This window comes from Melanerpes formicivorus, unplaced genomic scaffold (genome assembly GCF_026170545.1).
Source record: "Melanerpes formicivorus ecotype bairdi unplaced genomic scaffold, bMelFor1.0.p_v2 SCAF_15, whole genome shotgun sequence".
In the NCBI taxonomy this organism is placed as follows: Eukaryota; Metazoa; Chordata; class Aves; order Piciformes; family Picidae; genus Melanerpes; species Melanerpes formicivorus.
Window position 1 is genome coordinate 14881929 of NW_027142367.1, and position 19056 is coordinate 14900984.

The following is a 19056-nucleotide window of genomic DNA, read 5'->3' on the forward strand; positions in this document are numbered from 1 at the left end:
ATGGGACTATTTCTGCTTTGGTAGCATTTTTATTCATAGATTCATAGGATGGTTTGGGTTGGAAAGGACCTTAAAGATCATCTAGTTCCATTCCCCCTGCCATAGGCAGGGACAACTTCCACTAGACCAGATTGCTCAAGGCCTTATCCAGCCTTGCCTTGAACACATCCATGACCTTCCTGGGCAACCTGTTCCAGTGTCTCACAACCCTCACTGTAATGAATTCTTTCTAATCTCCAGTCTACATGTGCACTCCAAAAGCTTCAATCCTTTCATCCTATCACCACAAGTCCTTGTAAAATGTCCCTTCTTGGCTTTCTTGTAGGCTCCTTTAAGGTACTGAAAGGCTGCTATGAAGTCTCACTGGAACCTTCTTTTCTCCAGGCTGAATAGCAACAATCTTCAGTGCAAGTAGTTTTAAAACATTAGGGATGACATTGTGTGCTGAGGTGGGACCTCAGGGAGACCCTCAGCAATCTGTCAGAACAGCATAGTTCCAGCTTCTTAGGAGATTGAATTGATTGAAATAACATATGTGTGGATCTATATTGGTGCACTTCTTCTTACTATGGAAAATCATCCCCAGTCAAAGAAAAGAAGATTGATGCTACAAATGCTGTATTTATGGAAGCCTTTAAGCATTCAAGGCTTGCTGATTATATTTTGGTTGCTTTGCCACCTGTGCCTAGAAGTTGCCAAATTTTGAAATACAACATGTATTATTAATATACAATGTATATTATTAATTTTAATATAAAACCCACATGAGTGGAAGAGGAAGACATCTTTTTCTTGCCCTAATGTCTTGCCAGTCTAAGGAGCTCTTCACATTACCCAAAACAAAACAAAGACAAACCACCAGAAAACCAACCAACCAACCAACTAAACAACCAACCAAAAAGACCCCAAAAAAACCCCAACCATGATTTTGAACCAGAATATGATACTGGACATATGAATGATCAAATGAATGATATAGTTTTAGCCAGCGAAGAACTTAGCATCAGAATCTCATGAAGTAGATCAGTTGCTGTGAAAAAGTTTTACCCTCGGATTGCAAATCAAAGTCGTTCATGAACAATCAAGGCATGAAATCAAATCTCTCCTTTAGCTTTGGTGCAAAATCACACTTATTTATTGTTTTCATTTTATCAGAAGTATTTCAGCTGTAGCTTTGCAATCCTAATGTAAGCTTGTTGTTGAGATTTCCATGAAGTGCATGCCTTTCTAATGACTTCATAAGCTTTGGATCTGGGCCTAAATCCCTGTATCCCATCACTAGTGACCTTCCACCAGCAGTTATTAATACAGTATTCTTATTTGCTAGCAACCATAAATTAAAATTAACTGGAAGAGATGTTTAAATATATGGCCCAACCCTTGAGGAATACATATGAAAAATGTTCCTACTGGCCAAGCAGAACCTACAGAGCTAGCAATTAAATCATAAGGCTGAAAATAAAAACTGTTATGGTCTACACCATTGTCTTCAGATTATATGATTAAGAAGATACTAAATTAGACATTATAGTGAAAGAGTACAACTACAAATCTTAACTGAGCATAATTTTTGTAGTTCTATTCATTACACTAATGCACAGGCTTATATTTAGCAGCTTTAGAAGCATTAAAAAACTGGAAAGATACAGATTACAACCCATATGGGTATGCTCAGGTTGGCAGTGGTGATTAATAGTATCTCCTGGTTTTGCTTTTTAGAAACCAAACAATATTTAAGAGAGATATTAAGATGATTTACATCACAAAGAATTCAAATACTGCACTTACTTGAACAAAGCCTACTGCATTACAAGGCAGGTGGGCCAGAGCAACATGTATTAGTTCACTCATTATCACCAAGAAACAGGCAAGTTCTCAGGTTCAAATGGAATATCTCAATTTGCAGCACAGTACGCTGAATTTACATAACACTTGACCTGTTCTGCCTAAAATTTCTAAGTGACTTGTTGTCAATAAATAAATGCTGCAATCATCCAGCGTAGTGGGATATCTCACTTTACACAGTCCTATGAGATTTAATAAAATGACTATGAAGTAATCCTAAATGGAATGGTGTGGTTCTACAAGTACTTTATTGAGAGCTCCTTGGAAAGAAGTGACTACCACTTCTCCTGTTTGGTTGACTGTTCCCATCTCCTCCTTTATTGAGGGATGATACAGGTGTCATGAAACAGGTCAGGGGACAGAGTTTCAAACAAATTTCATTTGATAAAATACTTGTTTCAATCTAGATAATTTCTCTTAGTTTAGTTTACCTGGCATAAGGCAACAATACATATACATATACATTTGGAGGTGTAGAGTAGTAAAAACCCGCATCGCTAGAGACTACTTTAAGGTTGAAAACCTTTGTAAAGCTGATTGAATCATTCCACACATAATTCTGATGGTTTGTTCTGCAGGAGGAGGGGTCTAGAGTGCCAGCTACTTTTAATCATCTAAGTAAGCCTTAAGAGTTTGAGAGTTAGATGTATAGAAATGTTGACTTCATAGACTATCAAGCCTTTTCAAGTAAGAGCCTTTTGCAAATAGTTTTCATTTTTAGTGTAGAAAAACCCTACATTCCCAAGCACTTACCATTGCTGGTCAAATTTAACATTTGCTTTGCTAAATGTTAAGTAGATTGCCACTGACCTCTAATTCATGTGAGGGAAGTGGAGCAGAAATATCAAGGTCATTACAATATAGCACCAAGTCATGATTGACTTAGGCTGGATTATAGGCACAGGATTTGTATTAATTTCTGTGCTATTTAAGCCAGATCTTTCAAAGGCTGCATTTTGGGAAGATTCCAGTTTTGTAACAGGTTGGATTGTTTTTTTCCTGATAGTGTGTTTTGGCTGCAGGTTTCTTTTAGAATGTTTCTTTTAGACTGTCTTCTCCATGTGTACTCTGTGATTCCGAGGACCTTTGTTATTATTTTTAACTTGTAAATGCTGCCAGAGAGACCATTTATGTGTACATAACACAGTGTAGCTGTGCACAATAGGTACCCAAGCTAGTTGTAACAAGCTTAGTTAACTTGAATAGGTAACAAGCTCTATTAAGGAAGCTTTTCCTTCTGGGATTAGAATAAACCTTTATTAGAATAAACCTTTATTAGAATAAACCAAACCAGGTTGGAAGAGACCTTCAAGATCATCGTGTCCAACCCATCAACCAATCCAACCCACCCAAACAGCTAACCCATGGCTCCAAGCACCCCATCAAGTCTCCTTCTGAACACCCTCAACGACGGCGACTCCACCACCTCCCCGGGCAACCCATTCCAATGGGCAATCACTCTTTCTGTATAGAACTTCTTCCTAACATCCAACCTGAACCTCCCCTGGCGCAGCCTGAGACTGTGTCCTCTCGTTCTGGTACTGGCTGCCTGGGAGAAGAGACCATCATCAGCCTGTCTACAACCTCCCTTCAGGTAGTTGTAGAGAGTGATAAGGTCACCCCTGAGTCTCCTCTTCTCCAGGCTAAGCAGCCCCAGCTCCCTCAGCCTCTCCTCATAGGGCTTGTGTTCCAAACCCCTCACCAACTTTGTTGCTCTTCTCTGGACTCGTTCCAGCAAGTCAACCTCCTTCCTAAAGTGAGGGGCCCAGAACTGGACACAGGACTCGAGGTGTGGCCTAACCAGTGCAGTGTACAGGGGCAGAATGACCTCCCTGCTCCTGCTGGCCACACTGTTCTTGATGCAGGCCAGGATGCCATTGGCCTTCTTGGCTGCCTGGGCACACTGCAGGCTCATGTTCATCCTACCATCAACCAGCACCCCCAGGTCCCTCTCTGCCTGGCTGCTCTCCAGCCACTCTGACCCCAGCCTGTAGCACTGCATGGGGTTGTTGTGGCCAATGTGCAGAACCCGGCATTTGGATGTGTTAAATCTCATGCCGTTGGACTCTGCCCATCTGTCCAGCCTGTCCAGGTCTCTCTGCAGAGCCTCTCTACCCTCCAGCAGATCAACTCTTGCCCCCAGCTTGGTGTCGTCAGCAAATTTACTGATGATGGACTCAATGCCCTCATCCAGATCATCAATAAAGATGTTAAAGAGCACAGGGCCCAGCACTGATCCTTGGGGCACACCACTAGTGACTGGCTGCCAGCTGGATGTGGCACCATTCACCACCACTCTCTGGGCTCGGCCCTCCAGCCAGTTCCTAACCCATCGCAGTGTGCTCCCGTCCAAGCCATGGGCTGACAGCTTGGCCAGCAGTTTGCTATGTGGGACGGTGTCAAAGGCCTTGCTGAGGTCCAGGTAGACTACATCAACAGGCCTCCCCACATCCACCAGGCGGGTCACCTGATCATAGAAGGAGATCAGGTTGGTCAGGCAGGACCTGCCCTTCCTAAATCCATGCTGGCTAGGCCTGATCCCTTGGCCATCCTGTAAGTGTTGTGTTATTGAACTCAGGATGACCTGTTCCATGATCTTGCCAGGCACTGAGGTCAGGCTGACAGGCCGGTAATTCCCTGGCTCATCCAACCGGCCCTTCTTATGGATGGGCACCACGTTGGCCAGCTTCCAGTCCTCTGGGACCTCGCTGATCTAAGCTGATACATCAAAAATTACCCTCAATATTACTTCAGGGCAGTGTATGGTTTTTAGCTGACCCATGTTAAAGAGAAGACTCTATTTAAATTTCAGATGATAAAGTTAAGATGCAAGCTGATCCATCTATAGATCACAACAGAGGTCACACTAAAAGGTTCATGAATTAACAGCAGGAGGTATGAAATGATCAAATAGCTGAAAACTGAATCTCAAACTTTAATGATGTATGAGCTGTACATTATTAACAGTGGTTCTAATTAAGACTGGAAGAGCTTTTTGGATAATGTGATGAATTCTCTGCAATTTTAAGTCTTTAATTAAGACCAGATGTACCTCTCAACAGATTTTGTCAAATTTGATAATAAAAGAGCTATCAAGAGAAATTCACAGATCTTAAATGGTATGAATTTTTCATCACATCAGACTTTCTTTTATGGCATTCATTCATTCATCTAGAAAAGTGGAAAAATACAATGGACACTTATAAAGGTCATACAAATAGGTTTCTTATAATGGCATTTGAATTGCTTCCTGTTCTGCTAACATAACTGCATTTGGAACCAGCTCAAGACCTCTCAGCAACATAAACAAAAATTGTTGTTGCCACTATAATCATGGGGAGGTACACCTGGCCATTCATCAGTAAAAGAAGGCATAAAAAGAAGTAGAGGTAAATGGAACAGCAGAATTCCACACCATGGTTACTGCCTCTTTTCTCCTTCCCTGGTTCCACATAACAATCACTCCTGCCCCCATACACCTTGACCTTTCTGGCAACATTAGCCAACCAGAAGGACTTTCCAGACATATAGCATAGCTAGGGAAAGATAATTAAGCTATGGATATTTTCCTGTCTATTCCAGTTTACTGTCTAGGCAACTGCCTCTTCTGCCAATGCCTGGAGTTGGCCCTGATTTCACTGGTGATTCATGAAACTGCTGTGGACTCATTCAGATTCCTACATTACAAGGCTATCTGTAATAGTCTGCAGTACAACTTTTAAATGAAAAAAAAAAATATGCACATATAGTATAAGAGACTTTGTTTTATTTACGAGGCTTCAAGAAGTTGCAAACAGCTGTACAGAGAAGTTGGATATCATCTGGTAATTTTTTTTTCATACACACATGCACACAATAGATATCCTTGGCACACATGAACAGTACTATTTTGACTCATTGGAATGATGTATTCAGAGAGAAAAAAAAAAAATCACTCAAGTGTGCTTTCTAAATAGTACAATTGAAAGCCAGGAGATGTAAGAACAAAAATATTCATCCATTTAACATGAGCTACTTGCCATCACAAATGCTTCAGAGAACACTTAAGCAGTTAGTGTGTTTCTGACACTTTTTCATTTCCAGAAAACACATCAATTGATGTATCCCCTTTCTATCTAATTGTCAGCAAATGTGGAGCCCTCAGTTTCAAATATTTTTCCCCTTTGCTTTTCCAACACACACACACACACACACACACACAGAGACACAAATCTATATCCATCTCCAGTCCTTTTGTGATATATTTACAGAGCAGCAGCAAGCAAACAAATACACAAACAAAGGCCATCAAAAACCAAGATGACTTCAACTGCCTGTGCTGAACCATGCCATTCCCAGAAACATAGAATTGACTCTGGCAGCTAGGAAGGCAGTAAAGTATCTCTAGTAAGCTCTGTAGCCTTCCTTCTTCTTCCCAAATCCAGATGATTTTGCAATGTGCACAGAAAGCAATCCAAGTTCCAGCTATTTCAGCCCAGAGCTCATTAGACTGGTGACAGATATGGACCGTTGCTGCCTGGAGTTGCAAAGAAATTACTGAGAATTGTTTAAAATTTTCCTGACAGTTCTCTTTTGAAACTAAATGATTTATTGATATCACTGATTGATGAGATCGAAACTTTCTAGATGAACAGATGAAATCTCTTGAAATTCTGACAGTAACTGAGAAAATTTCTAATCATCTTAAGCCCCTCATCTCTATATTGTTCATCCCCTTGGCAGTTCACTTGTCAGAGGGTAGGTGCCCAATCTTCTCTTGGCCTCCAAGGCCTTAACAAGGCCTAATGAATAAGAGAATAAGAGCTTTTAGCCAGCTGCTTATTTAGCAGTGTTGTGAACATAGTAGAAAATAACACAAACCTGTTCAAGCATTTGTTCTGTCTTTGTTCTGCAACAGAACAAAAGTTTTCTTTAGGCAAAGCTTCAACACATCATCTGACAACTCTGAACAGAACAAAATAAATAAAAAGAAGTCTTATCTGCATAATTAGAGCATCTATTAATCAGAATATAAAAAAATCAAAAGGCTTGCCTTCAAAATCTATAGTGTAGAACCACAGTCAGAAACAGAAAATGTAAACTATCATCACTTAAAAATTCTATTATTTCAAATATCAAACAACATATTTCAAAGAAATTCAGCTTTTGTTTTAGTCTGGAGAAGATTCCTCAAACACCAACTATTTAAAAATCTTCTTCTGTGTCCACAGGCATGCCAAGGAGATAGGGTAGGGGAAGGATTATTTAGAAGGGCTTGTAGCAATATGACACAGGGCAATGGCTTCAAACTAGAGCAGGGTAGATTTAGGGTGGACATCAGGAGAAAGTTCTTGACAATAAGAGTAGTAAAATACTAGAACAGGTTGCCCAGAGCTGTGGTGGAGGCCCAGTTCTTTGAAACATTCAAGATGAGACTTGCTGTGGCCCTGGGCAGCCTGATCTAGTTGGAGGCGTCCCTGCTGACTGCAGTGGGGTTGGACAAGAAGCCCTTTGAAGCCTTTTGAGGGTATCACAGTATCACAGTATCACAGTATAACTTAGGTTGGAAAGGACCTTGAGGATCATCGAGTCCAACCTATCAACACAGACCCCATGACTAGACCATGGCACCAAGTGCCACGTCCAATCTCCTCTTGAAGGCCTCCAGGGACAGTGACTCAACCACCTCCCTGGGCAGCCTGTTCCAATGACGAATGACTCGCTCGGTGAAGAACTTCCTCCTCACCTCGAGTCTAAACCTCCCCTGGCACAGCTTGAGACTGTGTCCCCTTGTTCTGGTGCTGGTTGCCTGGGAGAAGAGGCCAACCCCTTCCTGGCTACAACCACCTTTCAGGTAGTTGTAGAGGGCAATAAGGTCACCCCTGAGCCTCCTCTTCTCCAGGCTAAACAATCCCAGCTCCCTCAGCCTCTCCTCATAGGGCTTGTGCTCAAGGCCTCTCCCCAGCCTTGTTGCCCTTCTCTGGACACGTTCAAGTGTCTCAATGTCCTTCTTAAACTGAGGGGCCCAGAACTGGACACAGGACTCAAGGTGTGGCCTAACCAAAGCAGAGTCCAGGGGCACAATGACCTCCCTGCTCCTGCTGGCCACACTCTTCCTAATGCAGGCCAGGATGCCATTGGCCCTCTTGGCCACCTGGGCACACTGTCGGCTCATATTCATGTGGCTGTTGATCAGCACCCCCAGGTCCCTCTCTGTCTGGCAGCTCTCCAGCCACTCCAACCCCAACCCAACCCAATGCAATATATGTGAAGAATCTATTTTCTACTTCTCAGACACTGAATTTACCCCTTGATCATTAACAGTAAGCCAAATCAATGTCTTGTGATTTTACATTTGGAGATGTACAGCTTATCCTTTAAGGAATTCTGTGGAAAAGATACAAGCCAGCCCAAATCAGTAGGATGTAAATAGCATCAGAAGCTTGGTGACACAATGCAGTATGTCAGTCATCCACTGTGCAATGTTGTCAAGATTCTCTCGACATGCTGCAGCAATTTTATTTCAAAAATGGAACACTGAAAGAAATGAGACTGCAGTCAACAGACTCAGTATTGTGATGAGGTAATGTATGAATATCACCATTATTTTCAAATGCAGCTTTATCTGGGACTGTGAAGGTTGCTACCTACCTTTCATTGACAAGTCCATAAACACACATGAGGAAGAGGCAGGAAGAGGAGGAGGGAAAGAGAAAAATGCTGTAAAGGATTTTCTAATTAATAAAAATGCTGAACTGTAGGAGGGAATACATTAAAAATCAACTGTGAGCTATACAACAACAAAGCTATATACAGTAAAATTTGTCATCTGATTGCTTTAAATATAGGACACTGTTTTGTTCACGGTTCTGTAGGTGGCAAATCTGCATTAGCTGTGGAATTCACAGAATCACAGATTGTTAGGGGTTTGAAAGGACTTCTGGAGACCCTTCAGTCCAACTTCTCAGACACCGGAGAGCAGGTTGCACAGGGTGGTGACCAGACAGGCTTTGAATGACCCCACCATCTCTCTGGGCAGCCTCTTTCAGTGCTCTAGCAACCTCAATGTAAAGAAATTCTTCCTCATGTTTAGATGCAGGTGTGTGCACACTACCTCTTAGAGTCATAGAATTGTTAGGGTTGGAAGTGACCTCAAGGATCATCCAGTTCCAACTCCCTGCCATGGGCAGGGACACCTCACACTACATCAGGTTGCTCAGAGCCACATCCAGCCTGGCCTTAAAAGCCTCCAGGGATTGGGCTTCCACCACCTCCCTGGGCCACTTATTCTAGTGTCTCACCACCCTCATGGTGAAGAACTTCTTCCTAACATCCAATCTGAATCCACCCATTTCTATTTTCTTTTTCCATTCCCCCTAGTCCTGTCACCCTAAATGTCCCTCCCCAGCCTTCCTGTAGGCCCCCTTCAGATACCGGAAAGCCACAATTAGGCCTCCTCGGTGCCTTCTCTTCTCCAGACTGAATAGCCCTAACTCTTTCAGTCTGTCCTCATAGGAGCGGTGCTCCAGCCCTCTAATCATCCTCATGGCCCTTTCTGGACATGTTCCAGCATGTCCAGATCCTTCCTGTAATAGGGGCTCCAGAACTGGACACAGTACTCCAGGTGGGGTCCCACCAGAGCAGAGTAGAGAGGGAGAATCACCTCCCTTGACCTGCTGGTTATGCTTTTCTTGATACAGCCTAGGATATGATTTGCTTTCTGGGCTGTAAGTGCACACTGCTGCCTCATGATGAGCTTCTCATCCACCAGCATCCCCAAGTCTTTTTCTTCAGGGCTGCTCTCAAGCCAGTCACTGCCCAGCCTGTATCTGTTCCTGTGGTTGCCCTGACCCAGATGAGGACTTTGTGCTTGGTCTTCTTGAACCTCATGAGGTTGTCATGAGCCCACCTCTCCAGCCTGTCAAGGTCTCTCTGGATGGCATCCCTTCCCTCCAGCATGTCTGCTGCACCACACAGCTTGGTGTCACCAGCAAACTTGCTGAGGGTGCACTCAATGCCATTTTCCCTCTCACCAACAAAGATGTTGAAGAAAACTGGTCCCAGGACTGATCCCTGAGGGACTCCACCTGTCACTGGCCTCCCCTTGGACATGGATCCATTGACAGCCACTCTTTGGGTGTGGCCATCAAGCCAGTTCTTTATCCACTGAATGGTCCATCTATGGAACCCATACTGCACCAGCTCGGAGACCAGGATGTGGCGCAGGACAGTGTTGAAGGTTTTGCACAGGTCCAGATGTCAGTTGCTCAGCTTTCATCTATTGGTGGTGTGACCTTGTCAGAGAAGGCCACCACTCTTGTCCTGTCACTGGGCACCACTGAAGAAAAGACTGGTCCCATCCTCCTGACACCCACTCTTTAAGACTTTATAAGCATTAAAAAGATCCTCACTCAGTCTTTGTCAGTCTAAAGAGCCCCAAGCCCCTCAGCCTTTGTTTTCATAAGAGACATAAAAGCTGCACTAGGGGAAATTTAGGCTCGAGGTGAGGAGAAAGTTCTTCACAGAGCGAGTCATTAGTCATTGGAATGTGCTGCCCAGGGAGGTGGTGGGGTCGCTGTCCCTGGAGGTGTTCAAGGGGAGATTGGACGTGGCACTTGGTGCCATGGTCTAGTCATGGGGTCTGTGGTGACAGGTTGGACTCGATGATCTTTGAGGTCTCTTCCAATCTTAGTGAAACTGTGACATGTTCTAGTCCCCTAATCATCTTTGTATCCCTTTGCTGTATCCTCTCAAGCAATTCCCTGTCCTTCTTGAACTGTGGCGCCCAGGACTGGACACAGTACTCCAGATGAGGCAGAGTAGACGGGGAGGAGACCCTCACTCAACTTGCTTGCCACAGAATTAACAGTCTTAACAATTAGGACATGCACCCAAACAAAAATGAGCATAGGATCAAAGCAAAAACATTGACAAACATAAGGAAAATGGTAAGAGATGCTGCCAACTGTTCCATTTAAAAAAAGAATTTTAACATTTCCTCTAGCATGGGAAGTTTTGCTCATTTTTATGTTTTTTATTTTTACACGTTTTCATCCCTTTTACCCCCTCTGACCCTAGAGGGCAAAAATGCAGTGGCATGGCCAGGAGATAAAGTTTGTATTATGACTTTCTCTTACCTAACCTTTTTCTTTTCTTTTTTTCTCAAGGCTCCTATTTTCCAACATCACACCACCTGCTTTTTGCTTCTTGACCTTGCACTTTCCCTCTTTCCCTCTTTGCCTCCAGGCTATTCACTAATTTCCATTCCACTTCCTCCAGACCAGGACATCAGCAGGGGGAAGTGCAGGTTAAGCAGAAGACAAAAACTCCCTATTTGTAGCCTTATTTGTTTGGCATTACAAATGTCTACCTTCCTTTCTCTGCCTCCAGTAATTTCAAGTTACAACGAGCTTACTACAGAACTCAGGAAGTGAAAAAAAGTGATTTTGACTGGTTCTTTTATGCTGGTCTTTCCTTTGACCCTTCAGGTTTGGTCCAACCTTAGAATTCCCATGTGAAATGACACACTCTTGATGTCTAGACAACAGTGTCTCAGCCCTGATAAATTCTTTTTCTTTGCTCAAAGGAAGGGAAATAATGGAGTTGAGGTTTTTTGGTTTTTTTCCTTGAATAAAAGATTTACCTTAAATATTTAATTTTAGCAAAAAAAAAATAATATAAAATTAACTTCAAAATTTTGCTTAAAATTCAGCCAAAATACTCAGCCTGAGACAAACACTTGACATTGGTTCCTTTCAATGATGCACCTTAAGTTCAATGGTAATAAACAATTACAGATAGAGTGTTGTAGAGACTGTAACCTCATAACGTTAAATACAATGGAGATGTAAGTGTATTAGTTTAAGGAATTAACTTTACCTTTCACCCACTATTCTTTTCCCACAGATGATATTAGGTGTTAGTTTAGGGTCCTCTAACCTCAGTAGCTGTTTGGTTTTTAAAAAAATCACAAAATCACAGAATGTCAGAGTCTGGAAGGGACCTTGAAAGATCATCCAATCCAATCCCCTTACCAGAGCAGGATCACCTGTACCAGATCACACAAGAATTTGGTTTTGAATATCTCCAGAGAAGGAGACTCCACAACCCCCCTGGGCAGCCCGTTCCAGTGTTCTGTCACCCTCACAAGGGAAAAAAAATTCCTCATGTTCACATGGAACTTGCTATGCCTCAAGTCCCACCCTTGTCCCTGGTCTTGTCATTGGCCATCACTGAGCAGAGCCTGGCTTCATCCTCTTGGCACTCACTCGTAACATATTTATAAACATTAATGAGGTCCCCCCTCAGGCTTCTCTGAGGGAGCCCCAGTTCCCTCAGTCTCTTGTAGAGAAGATGTTCCACTCCCTTTATCATGGGGTTGTAAACAGGCAGAGGTTGGTCTCTTCTCCCAGGCAGCCATCACCAGAACAAGAGGACACAGTCTCAGGCTGCACCAGGGGAAGTTCAGGCTGGAGGTCAGGAGGAAGTTTTACACAGAGAGAGTGATTGCCCACTGGAATGGGCTGCCCGGGGAGGTGGTGGAGTCGCCGTCACTGGAGGTGTTCAGGAGGAGACTTGACAGGGTGTTTGGTTGCATGGGTTAGTTGATTAGGTGGTGTTGGGTGATAGGTTGGACGTGATGATCTTGAAGGTCTCTTCCAACCTGGTCTGGTCTATTCTATTCTATTCTATTCTATTCTATTCTATTCTATTCTATTCTATTCTATTCTATTCTATTCTATTCTATTCTATCTTTGTGGCTGGACTCTCTCAAGCAGTTCCCTGAGGTCCTTCCTGAACTGAAGGGCCCAGAACTGGACACAATATTCCAGATGCAGCCTCACAAGTGCAGAGTAGAGGGGGGAGGAGAACCTCTCTTGACCTAGTAACCACAGTCCTAATACACTCCAGAATGGCATTAGCCTTCTTGGCCGTAAGAGCACATGTAGATGCATGACAATAAAAGCTGATTGATCTTCTACAGGGGAAAAAAAAAACAATGACATGAAAATTGCATAAAAACTTCCAATTTCCTTTCAAGAGACAAAAAAATCCCTCACCAAACACAGAAAGCAAATTGTTTTCAACCAGTAACAGATAACTTTCTTATTTTGAGGTGTCATTAGTATATATTCTACTATACTTGTTTGGCAAACTCCAATTCCTATGCAATTTTTGCTCCTATGAATGTAAGTAATAGGAATGTATTTAGTACGTTAGTAAACAGGCAGAATAAGGCAGGAAATTGCAAGATAAATCAGATCAAGGCACAAATAAGCATTTAATTAGCTTTATTCCTTTTCTTCCATTAGCCTTTCTGTGGTGAGTATTTTATCTCTTGTTTCAATGTAAATAGATATCTGGCAAAAATAAAAATTGCTTAAATTTGTGTTCTTAAATGAAAAGAAGATGATAAATATAAATTAAACTAATGTCAATGTTTTTTAAGGGGAAAAAAAAGGGTTCTTTCTAACATTTTGGGAACTGCTTGGAAGGCTTTTTTTGCATGTGAAGAAAATAAATTACAGCCTAGAGTTTATGCCTCAAGCTGGGGATTATTTAAATATTTTATTATCTATTTTGAAATGGAAGAATGGGAAGCTTTTACTTAGTATTTGTTAAAACTGGAAGAGTCTATCTGAAATCAGCACATCACATTTATATTTAAATGTGTACATTATACCTTGAGAGGCAGATGGATGCTGAGAATACAATCTAGGTTATTCACCTGAAACTTACGAGAATCACAGGATTGTCAGGGTTTGGAAGGGACTCCAAGGATCATCTAGTTCCAATCCCCCTGCCATGGGCAAGGATATATTCCACTGGATAAGTTGCTCAGAGCCACATCCAGCCTGGCCTTAAAAACATCCAGGAACTGGGGCTTCCACTCCCCCCCCCCCCCTTTAGAATACCTAGATACAGATAGACAGAAGCACTTTTAAAATGCTATCAGACTTCTACCTTATCCCTTTAGGAACATACATATTGCTTTTGTAGCCATCTAGAAATTAAATGTCTTTGGCCATCCACTGAGTAATACAATTGACTTGGTTATGAGTCAGATGTAAAAATGAAATGTTAAAAATCTAGCTAAGAAGGGAATCAGAAACTCCCTAATTGGAAGTGAATGAATGGCTACAACCCCTAAATGGCTTCAGAAATTGCAAGACCAGGTTTATATTCCAAACAATCTTAAATTATGACTAATGTTTCTGCATCACATTGGCAATGTGGACAAGAAATTAGTTTTTATTACTCTTCTTGTTAATTGAGTATCTTGGTTTCTTTGAGAGCTCTGCAAAACCCATCTCCTGCTGTTGCCATTGAGGAAAACAGTGTCCTAGCCTGCTAGGAGCATCTGCTGTGGTCAGACAACCATACTAGCAGCAGCATTCAGCACTCATATTGCATTCATTGACAATATTCATGACAATACCCCTTGAAATACATTCTCATGTGGCTACTGCAGAAGCAAGCATGGGTCTCCAAGGGTCTTTTTCTAGATTTATCATCTCAGCTCTGCCCTCAACCTCTGCCCTTTAGTTTCTCTGTGACAGAAGCAGTAAAACTCAATGTTGTCTGCCCTGCTGAGAATTCATAGTCTGCTCTGTCTGAGTGGTAAACATATTCATGAAGAATACCACCAAAGTATAATGAGCCTTTCTAATCATGCTCTTGCCCTTCAATTCCTATAGTCAACAGCTCTCAGAAGTGTGAAATGTACAAACACATGAAGAGCTTTGATTAATTTACTTGTGTTTACTGTGAATAAAAGAAATAATCTGGCATCTCCCTGGCAAACATCTATTACCTTTCTCCATTAATCAAATATTCCCAAAAGGTTAATTATACCAAAATAAAAATCAAAACAAAGCAGTGCAGCATTTAGACACTATATTAATACATTAATTAAGCCTTAATGATCAGGTTCTGTTACAATTCTGAGGGATTAATGACTATCTGGGAGAATTGGTAGCCCAAGATTTTTCCACAGGTCATTAATCCCATCTTCTGTATTCATTTTCTAAGTAATGTTCTGGAGTCAAGGTCATGACAGGTGGGTCACTTGTGTGAAAATAGATTGCAGTAACAACAAACCCCACCTTGTTATGCTTCTATTGTTTAGGAATATTTATCCAAAGCACAACACATGCTTTGTCGTTAAGCCATGCTACCTCTTGAGACAGACAATATTTAAAATTGTAGGAAAGCCATTACACCTACTTTTATTGTCAAAACCCCCAGACGTTTACACAACTTTGTTCTCCCAGCCAACTCTCAGGAAAAGTGGAGAAAGAAGTTAATATTTCCCTTTGCAGCTTTTGCAATCAACTATCTTGTGGGTTTTTTTTTTTTTTTTTTTTTTTTTTTTTTAAATATGTAATAATGATTTGAAAAGCTCAGATTTGTAGACTGGTTAACTAAAAATAAGTCACCTGTGAAAACAAACAAATTAAAATCTACCAAGAGGTCTCTCACAGTCATTTTTTTATTCTCTTTGCCTACCAAGGAGGGAAGGAGGGAAGGAGGGAAGGAGGGAAGGAGGGAGGGAGGGAGGGAAGGAAGGAGGGAAGGAGGGAGGGAGGGAGGGAGGGAGGGAGGGAGGGAAGGAGGGAAGGAAGGAAGGAAGGAAGGAAGGGAGGGAGGGAGGGAGGGAGGAAGGGAGGAAGGCAGGGAGGAAGGCAGGAAGGGAGGGAGGGAGGGAGGGAGGCAGGAAGGCAGGAAGGAAGGAAGGAAGGCAGGAAGGAAGGAAGGAAGGAAGGAAGGAAGGAAGGAAGGAAGGAAGGAAGGAAGGAAGGCAGGAAGGCAGGAAGGCAGGAAGGAAGGAAGGAAGGAAGGAAGGAAGGAAGGAATTAATTTACTCAGACCTCTGTCCTACTAGGGTCACAAATTCTACTATCAGAAAGTTATAGCAAATGGAAAGACAAGCAAAGCAGCATATGTCACCTGAAAACTGCCAATCTGGTAAGTATGACTAAGTAGCCACTCCTTACACCTGGTGATTTTACTAGTTTGCAAATACATCTCCTTTCTTAGGTTAAAAGCTAAAGTGATTGTTTTTCCAAAGTTTCAATTTCTATAATCCTCACAACTGCAGAATCATCTGGGTTGGAAGGGACCTCAAGGATCATACAGTTCCAACCCCCCTGCCATGGGCAGGGACATCTCACACTAGATCAGGTTGCCCAGAGCCACATCCAGCCTGGCCTTAAACCCCCCCAGGGATGAGGCTTCCACCACCTCCCTGGGCAACCTGTTCCAATATCTCACCACCCTTATGGTGAAGAACTTTTTCCTAACATCCAACCTGAATCTACCCACTTCTAATTTTGCTCCCTTCCCCCTAGACCCATCACTACTTGACACCTTAAAAAGTCCTTCCCTAACTTTCTTATAGGCCCCCTTCAGATACTGGAAGGCCACAACAAGGGCTCCTTGGAACATTATCTTCTCAAGACTGAACAACCCCAACTCTCTCAGTCTGTCTCCGTAGACATACTTTGTTGGAATTATTTACTGTATTTGAGTGAGGAGGGTCAAGAGACTTGATGTTTTCTTGACAACCAGGAATGACAGTATAGTTCTTTAATGCATTTTTATAGTACAGAGATTATACTTTATTTATTATATATATATAAGATATATAAGATATGTATTATATTTGTATAGAACTCAATATGACATTGACTTTTAGGAAAACCATTTCATGATGTTTTGATACCTTTTAATGGTTATTTTATTTGTTTTTCCCCTTCAACTTTTTGTAGCCCTTGTTATTACATAAAACTTTATCTTCTCACTTCCTGGAGACTGTGCTAACTTCCCTTTCATTTCTGGATGTAAATCTATGCAATTGTTTTGCTCTGCAGTTGTATGTGACTTAGAACTTGTCTTTTCTCCTTTTTCCATGTTTTTGAGGCTGTGTCTATGGGATCACAGCCAGGATTTCTGAGATTTTCTGTGCTAACTGCAAAACTGGAAGCTTGGTATAGAAAGATGATGGGCTGTGCAAGGCAGTGTTTATTTGCTCCAGCATATAAGCTATGCAAGCAAAGCTTTCTCAACTTTCATAACTAAACTGACCACCCTCTCAGTCTCTGTGGTGGTCATAATTTGGGAACCTTGCACCACGATAACCTTGCTTACAGCAGAGGGGGTTGGACTAGATGATCTTTGGAGGTCCTTTCCAACCCAGACCATTCTATGATTCTACTGTTCCCTACTGCAGACTTGGTAATAGTCATCCCTGCTAGGTAAGAAGATTAAGGGATATTTACATTTATGCATAAATTCTGCTCACAACAATGAGCTCAAAAATGTCCAAGTACTTCATATTTGATTAATTCATGTTTTTAGTGTGTTTGTACATATCCAATAATTGATCAGCTAGCAAACAATCTCACGCACACACAAAAGTAGATACATGAATAACAGTGAAAAGTGGAAAAAGCCTCTTGACTGTAGTCAGTGTCAAGGCCTTTGACAATGCTCAGATGTGTGTTTATTCTCTTTATTTGTTGCCCTTTATGTTTGTCAAGTGACATTCCAAGAATACAAAATCATCTTCTGTCATATCTATCTGAAAATGTTTTAAAAAAAAGAAAATGAAACAAAAATTGCTCAAAGGCTGAACTAGCTTGGCTTGAGAGTAACTGGCAACAGAGCCTGAAATTCAAACACTACATGAAAATATTGTGGAGAGTCTCACACCTCTGCTAGGCTTTTTTCTTTTCCCCATCTCTGTTTTACACACAAGCTTCATCTGCTGTGATTCCAACTCTCTTTGCAGGTGAGGCTTTGTTTGTCTAAGATGCCACTGTAATCTGACAAGCGAAGGGAAGCTGTCAGATATTCTACTTTGATGTCATCCAGATCCAAACAGAGAAGCTTGTTGTACAAACAAATCATTATCATTTGCTTGCTGCCCTTTTGCCAATGCTCGGTAAATACAGTAGTGGAACTATGCAGTCAGATATTTTAACATGTGCATAGAGTTCAACATATTTTTGCTACTTAACACTTCCCACCATATTTTATTTTTTTCCCCAAAAACTCTTCTTGAAAGTAAAATGGACCGAAACAACAATCAGCGCTGATAACCTTGCAAATAATCGCATGAAATAGAAACAATGGGATTAGGCAACCTTCATCCCACTGCATTGTCTCTTAAGTGTTATGACTTGCTTTCTTGAAAGCTACATTCATCTTGTGGCCAAGAAGGCCAGTGCCATTCTGGGCTGTATTACAAGGGAATTCCCTGTATTACAAGGGAATGGTTTGAAGCTGAATGAGAGGTGGGTTAGACTGGATCTTAGGAAGAATATGGGTTGTCCAGGGAGGTGGTCGAGGCCCCGTCGCTGGAGGTGTTTAAGAGCAGGCTGGATGAGGCTCTGGCCAGCCTGATCTAGTGTGGGGTGTCCCTGCCCATGGCAGGGGGGTTGGAACTACATGATGCTTGTGGTCCCTTCCAACCCTGAATGATACTATGATACTATGATACTAAGAAATTCTTTAGTCCAAGAATGGTGAAACTCTGAAACAGATTACCCAGAGAGGTTGTGGATGCCTCCTCCCTGGATGTATTCAAGGACAAGTTGGATGACACCTTGAGCAGCAAAGTTTAATGGAGAGGTGTCCCTGCCCATGTCAGGGATATTGGAGTAGATGATCTCTAAGGTCTCTTCCAACCTAAGCCATTCTATTATTCATATAAGATAGATAACTACATTAGTTGGCATCCAGATGTTGTCATAGGAGGGAAGGATTCGACTTAAACCACAGGCATTGAGACAATTCTTTCACATCACCATCCCATACCTCCTGGACATTCCTAGGCAGATGTGCTGCTGCAGCTATATTGATTGGCAAGGCAATCCTGGCTACAATGGGAATGTTTAGTTATTGTTCTTATATATCTGCCAAAATGCTGGGGATAAATGCAAGTGAGAGAAAGGCTATATCATATTTCAACCATTCACATCACAACTAGAAGTCAGGCAGAGCATCTTTAGATGAGAAAAGATCCCTTGTTGTATAGGATGTATTTGATGGACTGCATTTTTCAGACGAATTCCCTAGATAATATTTTATAACTGAGAGGTTTCTTCCAAGCCAAAGGAGTAGTCTCCAACTTCCTTTAACACTATCAGGACAGAGTATCTTCTTGTTTGCCCTTAAAGAACTTTGTCAGAGGTTCTCAATAGATCATTATTTCAGAGATAGTGATGG